Genomic DNA, 10,202 nt, shown 5'->3' with positions numbered 1-10,202 from the left:
AAAAAAATTAAAAAACTAACCTTTTTTTCCGATGCTCGCAACCTTCAAAAATCATTTTAAAATTCTGAAATAATAGGAAAATTGTTTTTTTCCCCAAGTAACATAATGTCACAAAAAAAAATTGTTTTGGTCCACCCTAACATACATTGTTTAGTATTTGAGTTCGAAACCGTTTAGCCATGCTGAAGACCAGAAAATGTTAACTAATTATTAAAATTTCGTTCATTGAACTATATCAAACGCAAAACGCAGTCTTACGACTGACAAGTACAATATTATTTATATTATAATTTCATCATTCACTACGACGCGCCATTCGTTCCTATGAATCGGTGACATAATATACCGATGCCATACTAATATACTGTATGTATATCTTGCAATGAACATAACATGATGACTGTTTGTTGTTCCTAGTACTATGGACCGTCGTTGTTTATTTATATTGAAATTGACGGCTAGACGTGTAAACTGTGTAGCAGCATTAACGGTAGTCCTGTCTAAATAGGCCTATTGTATTTTTGAAACCTTGAATACCGAATTATTTACAATATAGCTATTTCGTTGGCACTGCTTTGTTCGCAGTTTAAACGTAATAATGTCTAACAAATTTAATTTTATTACTGCGACATTTTATTTTGTATTCTCGTCACGTTATGAAGTTTGGCAATCTGGGAATTTAATGACGTTAAAATTCCATAAAATTTAACTCTGTCTCCTTAACCTTTCATACTGCCTATACTTACTAAGTATATATAACCAAATATGTAGTTGCACAACCATTATTGTTTACACAAGTTTTTTGGTAGTCATTTTTTTACAAAAATGTTCGCAATAAAAACATAGCAATGGAAATTATTTGATCTTTCTTTAGCTCTGCCTTTATAGATAAATTGGCTATTCAGCTATTATATGTATATTTTATTATCTCCAAAGGAAATAAATAGTCTTTAAAAACGAAATGCAAGCTCTCGTGACCAGTTAACAAGTAGTTAGCGAAACTTCATTGCTATTGACACAACAATCAACATCCTTATATTATTTCTAATAAAATATCACAGTTTGTGGTTTTCACTAATGCACATTCTATTTTTGTACTTAATCCGCGGTAGTGGTAATATTGTAACTAACGGTTTCAATCACAATACTTATATTTTATCTATTTAGACCGCAACTAAGACATTGGCTTTACCGTGATGTGTCGACCGTGGAAAATGATAATTGGAAGTATGGAAAACCAATGCTAACTAGAGGTTAAGATTCATTTATCGGTCGGTATACATAAAGTAGAAAATATTGAGAAAACCCGCTACACACCGTAACGGCAATCGGCCGCTTCGTCAGCGTCACGACATAACCGCCACTATCACTGGACCAAAGCGGTGGTTTGGTTTATTTTGATTTAAATAATACTGAGATAAATCAACATATTGGTGCGTGAATCGACCGTAAAACGCATCGATTTACAACATTTGTGACAACGTGTAACCTATATAGCTAGTCCGTTAAGTTTAACGAGTTTATATGAGTGACTAATTTTGTGTAGATAAGTATTGAAGTCCTCAATGTAATCTACATTGTACGGCTTACTTTATTTTTTACATATCAAATGAACCTGTTAGGTGTATAAACTGGGTGTATAATTTGTTGAAATAAATATTTGTTTAAAATTTATTATGGATCATTCCCTATTCCATTTTAGGAAACAAAATCAGCATTGTATTATATTACCAGAAAGTGTTATTGTTAAGTATCAGGTACCTCTAATAATATTTGACTTCAGGAAAAAGTACCAATAGTCTTAAGAGGGCGTCGCAACGGTGATTTTCAGTGGTAAAAACATGTTTAAGCAGACTGAACATAACTCGCTTAATTTAGGTTTTAGAGTAAAGCATTATAAAATTAAAAGAGAACAATATTCTGGAGGGCTATAAGGTGCGTTTTTTTTAAATTCATTTTTTGATAAGTTACAGTCATTAAAAATGTTAAAATAGTCATTATTTCTAAACCATGTATTGAGCGTTATACTTGGAATAATGAAAAAACGCACCGTCTTGCCCTCCGGAATATTGTTCTCTTTAATTTTATAATAGGTTCTTTTACTCTAAAATCAAAATTAAGCGAGTTATTTTCAGTCTGCTTAAACACGTAGGTCGTACGTAGATCCTTTCAAGGATGCTGTGATAGTCCAAAAAATAAATTAACTACCAAAATAGATTCATAGTTATTGAACTAATAATTACACATCACAGTTTAACCTTTAAATTAAGATTTTGTAAAAAATTGCCTATACTTTACTCCTTAAAAATGGGCGGTGCGACGCCCTTTTAATAAAGACCCACTGCAAGTTTATTAATAATATCGATATGCAGTGGGGTACGATGGTATGATTGCAATAATCTAAAATCGGAACATACTGAAAACAAGCTAACAATACTTATAAATTTTCTCATAAAATTAGTAATGAGTCGATAATTTACAATTTATATCCTTTATCTATTTTTGGCTAACATCTTTGATTCATTTTATCTCTGTTTTAATCCCCTCTAAGCTCTCCATAATATATGAATCTTTAACTTACTATCTAGTATTTCTTATTTTATTTTCAGAGATGAGCTGTTGTTGCATAACTTGTAAACACTAGGTTCAAATTCTAAACTCTCTGAAAACATTTTATTTGGACTTCTTTAACGGGACAGATCGAAACACAATAGATAGACATAAGTAATCATTTTTCTATCATAAAATCTGAAAATAAGGCCATTTCATAGAAAAATATTCGACTATAATAAAGCTATTTAGTTATTGACGTAATAATAATACTTTTATTATGATAAATATATTATCGTTTAAATAATACTCGTATGTAACAAACTGTTTGTAAACAAATATCTAATATAGAACGCATAGGCATTTAAGATTTTCGAAATGGTCATTGTTTGTTTTCACGATGATATTGTAAAACTAGCAGGTATCGGCGTATCGCCATTATATATAATATATATATTTAAATATATATTATATTCGCTTTAGTATAGTATTTTATATTATAAGTAATTAAAAGAAAGTGAAAAGAACAATTGGAGTATAATTGAATTTTTAACGCAACGTGATGATTTTATTATTTTGTTATTCGCCTAAAATCGATTAAAAACAGCACGTTCACTTTCCCTATACATTAAATTGAAACAAATTTCGAAACTTATTTTAAACATTTGATAGCGTTTTCATACTACATTTGGCATTCGGCTAAATTAACGATCCGGAAAATGCCTGATGTTTTACACCTGTTTAGTTATCTACTGACAGATGTCTAAATAAGTGAATCATGAAAACTACTGAAAAAACTTGTTTCTGACCAAAATCGCTTATCGGATTATGACTATGTTTATTAAATCTAGTAAAATCGTTACTAATTAATGTTTAACTATTATTATTTTGTATGACAAAAAATAATTTTCAAAATTTTGGTTTTTAAAATGTCTTAGTTTTACAGAAATCTAAAAGAACATTAAACAAATCATAAGTGACTTTTAGCTGAAAAATTTTCTGATGAGATTTTTTTAAATTATGTCAAGACGGTAAATATGAAACATTGTGATAAGATGAAACGGATAATTCAGTTTAACGAAAAGTATGAAATATGATTATGAGATTGTCATTGTTTACGTGCATGTATCTCAATCACAGACATATACTACACCCTCCAGATATATATCTGTGGTCTCAATATATTAATAATTCGATATTTGCATTTTTTTATCAGAAGCGAATAATTGTATTATATATTTTGCTTAAAATTATTCACTGACCTAAATTCACTCACTCACATACACGAGATCATCCATCAAAAACGTCCATCAAACACATATAGGTATACGTTTTGCTTATGAATAGACATGGGAAAAATAAAACGTGATGGCGCTTTTGGCACGCCGCGTCGTCGCGTAGTAAAAAAATCCTACGTCGATCACTTGGTCCTGTCACAGCGCATTTTAAACAATGTAATTATTATTTTTGTTGTTCGACGTGCAGGTCGTAAAAATAATATACCACTGCCGCCAGTGCATGAATAAAATATCGACGAATTATTGCAATGTAGTACCTATACTACAAGTCCCGAAGAAGAAAAAAAACACTTCATCTCACTTGAGTTATTATTATCGTTTTGCTTCTGATTTCAATATTCGCATTCGTCACACACATCTACGTTATAAAATATGGTACACAATCTGATTAAGTAAAATCGCCATGCGTGTATTTATTGAAACTACATAAAAAAAAACAACAGACAAGCTGGTATGTTTCCTGTTATTTTCAAAAATCTAAAAATTTCAATTATTGAAATGATTTAGGTGTTCGCAGGTCCATGTCTCACTGTATGAAAGTGAGCATGGACCATAGGTAAAACAGAAGAAAAAAGACTCCTAGCGTTCGAGACATGGTGTTACAGAAGACTACTTAGAATAAGTTAGACAGAACACATAACAAATGAAGAAGTTTATCGAAGATCCGGAGAAACAAGAAGCTTTCTGAAGACCTTAAAAACAAGAAGAGCCAAGTTAATTGGACACATACTGCGTCAAAACAGTCTACTTAGCAGGATAATAGAAGGTGCCATTGAAGGGAATAACAGCAGAGGGCGACCGCCACTGGACTACATTAGTCAAATAGTAAGAGATATGGACTGCAGATCTTATTGCAAATTAAAAAGAAAAGCGGAGAAGCGTCAGTAGTGGAGAATTGCTGCCAACCAGCCTTTGGGCTGTTAACAAAAAAAAAAAAAAAAGTTCGATGAAAATTGCACAAATTGCAAATACTAATTTGGAAGAGGAACTATTTATTCCTGAAATTAATTAGTCCCTAGTGAAAAAAAGTAATGAAAAAAGAAATATGACCTATTATCACCCATATGGAATCATGCATTAAAATGGAAAAGTAGGAGAAACAACAGTTAATAAGATTTAAAAGTGAAACAAGACTAACAAATATGATTTGTCAAGATGATCAATAAAAAAAACCTTTAAAATTGTATAAATGCTTCATATTTAAAAGGTGAGCACCCAGGATAAAAATTAGCTTAATTTTAATTGGTTTCAGAAAAGCTTTTGACAGTGTCCCAAGCGAGAGATATAGTGTAATGTTCAAGAAGAAAAGAATTCCAAAATATTGCTTGTACAAATATTAGATGTTGTTCATGAAGGATTTATTTCCAATTATACACTAAAGAAAAATTGCTATCAATTAGCTGACTTATTGAGTAGGTAAAATTTAAAACTGGAAAAATATTATGGTAACGACATTAGCCAATATTTTAGTACCTTATAGGTAACATTTTCTTTAACTTATTAAAGTAAAATATATTTCTCTATACACTAGTCAATAGCTTTAGATGTATCGACAGGATTTATTTAGAAGTCTAATATCCGTATGAATCATTGACTGACTAACATATTTTAACACTTGTACAAATCCGCCACTAATCGCATACTTAGAATGATTGACCATTGCAGGTTTTTTCGACGGAAATTTTATTATGCTTACTACAAGTACCCATGTTCGGATTGCATGAGAATATTTTTACCGTTCAACCGAAATTCACGTAGGTCCATATTCTATAGAATTTGCTGGCACAATCGATTTAATCAGATGTCTGCGTGAAATTTTTCATATTATCTATTAATGCATTTGGATTTATCAATTTACGAAATGACATCATCTTGGTCTCTATTATCACACATGACATTGTCCATTTGTGTTGAGCATTCAGATCGTGCCCCGACAATAATGACAATTAATTTTTAAATAGGTAGGTATATAGTATTATATAATATCACAGTACAATGGGCATAGTAAATTCTTTTAAATTTTAACAGAAATCAGTTAAAAAAAAGTCAAACATTTTTTGATTTGTTATAGTCTAGGTTTTAACACGTTTATTGAGAATCTATTGTGATAATATCGGGTTCAACTGAAGATCAAATTGTTCTACTTAAAGAGATATTTTGTCATATTGGAAACATTTCGTCCTCTGACTCTAAATAAGGGCACTCACAGAGAGGGGCAGAGGAGGCAACCCCCCTAGCTTCTGTGCAAGTTTAAAAAAAATGTATATTCAATATCCCAAATTTATAAAATCTATTACAAAATCATAGGCCCCCCTGAATTTTCACTTGCGGGCGCCCTTGAATCTATATAAATATATATCGACTATAGTTGTTTATATAATCATCTAGGGCCATATTATTTAAGTCATATTATCATTATGCTACTATATGAATATAAATATATGGGCGATGAGCAGTATAAGCACGGACAAAGAAAAACTATTCCCTTAAATTCTCTCAAGCGTTCTTTAAGAAATATCTAATTAAAAAGTGGATATCAAGTTTTCATTAGCCATAGAAAATACTCGAACGATAGACTAGAGAATGTCAAGTCAACATTTTGTTAGCGTTTGAAAGTTTGTCAGAACCCCGTTGGCAATGATGTATTGCCGGTTTGGTTTGAGTAGTTATACGTAGAAGAGTTATGGGATATGGAACAGTTAAGTCTTAAAGGAATCCTTAGTCGATGATACAAAAAGATTCATTATTTTCGGTTGAATTTCAGGTGAAGGTTCATTTTACCTATGTTTTGTGCGATGAATGCACGTGATTCGTTCAATTCTTTAAATTGTTGTTGAATTAAATATCAAAATTATATAATAAAAATGATTTGGATGCGTGCTAACTGCGGTATAAATGACTATTTCCTGAAACTAATAACTAAATAATTGAGCTGTAAAAGTCCAAGTATTGTTTTTTTTTTATATCTAAAAGTTTATACGTGCGGATTAAACCGTAAAACTTGTCTAGATTTATTTATTCATGTATCCTATACACTAGCGAAAGCCTTCGTTTGAAATCCAGCCACCTACTATCTTGCAAGTGTATTGTTATCGTAGCACTTTTGTGCCCGAACGAGTTTACAAGTCCCGTATCATGTTAGTTGCCACACTACACTGCCCGCATCTGATCCCACACGCTATTATATTGGCAAGTCGGACCCATGTAAGGAAGGATATCAGCGGCGGTGGCGGCACGCTGCTCGTACGTGTGTAACGCATGATAACCATCGATGTAGTTTAATGTGGGAAATCCAGACCGGAGGTAGATGACCTACAGAGACAATGTTTGCAAATACACCGAGTGCATTATCATAATTTTGTATTGCCGATTAAAATAGTTAAGTACACCCAGCTATTTATTAGATGTTTTACTGGACTTAGTATTTTTTTAAAATTAAGTCTACGCGATTGTTTGAGCTCAAAACGTGTAATTATTATTTTCGGATTCGCAGAAAACAATTTATACAACATATTGTTGTTCGAAGCATTAGCACAGCTGCGATTCTGTTGGTCTTATATATAACTGTCAGTAAGCTGGTTCGTTGAAAAAACTACATGGGATATTCGTAGGCCGATCGTTAAATTTTTTAACGGAACCGGCTTTACACATATACAAATACTTCATTAGAAGAAACACATCACGGTTTTATGTACAAAACTATTGTAAAAAATAGTACATACCTAAAAAAAATTCAAGTTTCCAGACAACGATCATAGAAAAAAGTTTATTGGAATTCTCTTCTATTTATTAGAATAAATGTATTAAGAATTACTATTAATATTTAATATTAATCAACAACGTATAAGGCTTAAGTACTCTAAGTTTACTCACTATCGGACTCGCCCTAAAATTAAAATTAAATGTAATTATTATTGTAGTAATTTTTGAGCATAATCATCGATTTTATTGAAGCCTTAATTATTGTAAAAAAAGGGGGATCATGAATAAGTCTGTTACCTAATATCTATAAGAAGGAATTTTTATATAACATATAAACTACATCCAGTTGCTTCAAGTATGTGTTCATGTTTTATTTACTCAGGTGGAATGCGATTGAGTAATGTGTGCAGATACATAAAAATAATACTACACTCCACCCTTCCTCCCGTCTTAAATTTTAAATTCTAATAAATTTGAAAGTAATGACTTAAAACTAGTTATCGACCATTTAACATTTTCAGAAAATTATTCTTAAGTAAATGGTACACGTTATCATTTAAGTTTCAAAAATACTCCCTCTCTAAATCTGGCTTCTGACTGAAAAATGTACAAACACTTTAAACTATTATTGTTTGACAAAAAAGTTTTACATAGGTCATTTTTTAATAATTTTAGTGTATCATCCAAAATCATGTGGTCTATGAAATTCTAAAGGCCCTGTGTACTGATTAATTATAGTATGCCTTCAAACAATACGTATAACATTGAACAAAACATTTTTTTAAGGATACAATGTAAAAAAATATATAGGCTAAGTTAGAGACATCGGAGTTGCATTAGTCAAGTGGCGTACGATTAGGTGTGGCTTACACCAATTACATTACACTTAAGTCTTATCTGAACATATTCTGATCATACAATTTTCCTGATATTCGAGGGCATGGATTTTCAATTAGTATCATGTCCAAAAATTTGACGACGAAGATCTCATTCACGATCGTCTTTGTCGGAGAATTTACGTGGTCAACGCTGGCGATACCGGTATCCGTGTACTATATAAAAGAAGAGGATCTGGGGAGGAAAAAAAATTGTATTATAATAATAATATACGGATCGTTTTCCCGTCTTTGCGCGTGCACGTATTAATATCATATTATTATAATTTCCGCATAGCCAATAACTGTGTGTATGGAGAAAGTATAACGCTCGTAATCAATGTAGACCGTGGTACTGTTGTTCGGTACAAACGTGGGCGGTTACGGGGACGATTCCGAGGAACGTGCCACAAGTCTGTGTTGTCTTTTTTTACCGCCATAGTTTATTTCTTTTTTTGATTTTTGTTTTTTTGTTTTACCGGGACCTTTTTTTTTATAACCACAGTCGGTTTGTGCGACAATGGTCACATCACGCATACATTTTTAACTGTTTAGTCGGTCCGGTGTACGACAACACATGTCCGTCGAGTCCACGATGGCAGACTCGGAGTTGTCGTGCCGTGATAATTATAACCTAATGAAACTCACGTTTATACCGCCGGTCGACATCACGAGCCTGCCATCCAGGATACACAGCACTATGTGGTTATTGGCTATTGCATCCAGAAGATCCCCAACCACCGGTCATAGTGTGTGTTTATATTCAGACCAATTACCGCTACACGTAGCGTGTGATACGTTTGAGGATACCTGTAAAATTGCACCCGTAACTACCAATTAACATATAATAAATGTATTTTTTTCTGCCTATAATCATATCCAGTTTATCATCAGCCATCGTACTCGAGATAGCCTGTCTAACCTAACTGCTGGTAGAGCGATAATCTGTTCGTCAACCGTTTGAGTGTGATCGTTTTGTCACAGTCTCGGCCATACAAAAAGACATAAATACATTATTTATATGCGCTGAAGTACAGCACTGTACTTGCAACGTTCAGTAATTGTCATAAGTCGTATTAAAACGTGATGTGTGAGAATTATTTAAACTAAAATAAATTAAAACGTACTGGATAAACCCCGGTAAAAATGTCATTCAGGTTTCCCCCATCTTTAACTGATGCAGTATAGCCAAGGTCACTTTATCTAAAGTTGTCTTAGCTATATCTGAAGGGATTCAGATCCAGATTTTCTGATCCAACCTTCCTTATATTATTCTTATTCGATTCGAGTAATTAATCGTGTCCAATTAGGATATTTCCCTATTTATTCCTGGTCCGGTTTGCTTGATCAGGTCTGGAGTTGTGCCTGCGTTACATTTTTTATTTAATTTTGACTTCAAATCAGATTTCAAATAGGTTTATAGATACAAATTAAAAATATTAAGTTTAAACGGATTTAAATCGGTGAAGCTGAAGCCAGTGTATCTTTTATGCGGATTTGTGAGTCTCTGTTTTTAATCCATTTTGTTTTATAATATTTAAATTGTAATCGAGTAAATAATGTACTTACAGTTTTGGAGTCACTCATATAGATCAGACAAGCTTATACTTACTTAAAAGCATTGGTGCAATTTTAGGAGGAAATGGGGGGGAGGCTAGACATACTGAAATCACTGAAATAAATAAGAATTGTCCAAAAGACCTACATTTTTAGGTTTAATTTTTTAGTGGGAGATTTATTGATTATTACAAAATTAATATTATTATTGCAACTTACA

This window comes from Adelges cooleyi, unplaced genomic scaffold (genome assembly GCF_023614345.1).
Source record: "Adelges cooleyi isolate 19-005CV unplaced genomic scaffold, UGA_ACOO_1.1 ACOO_flye_CR_arks_rails_tigmint_CR_PRNA_30, whole genome shotgun sequence".
Lineage (NCBI taxonomy): Eukaryota > Metazoa > Arthropoda > Insecta > Hemiptera > Adelgidae > Adelges > Adelges cooleyi.
This window is presented reverse-complemented; position numbering follows the sequence as displayed.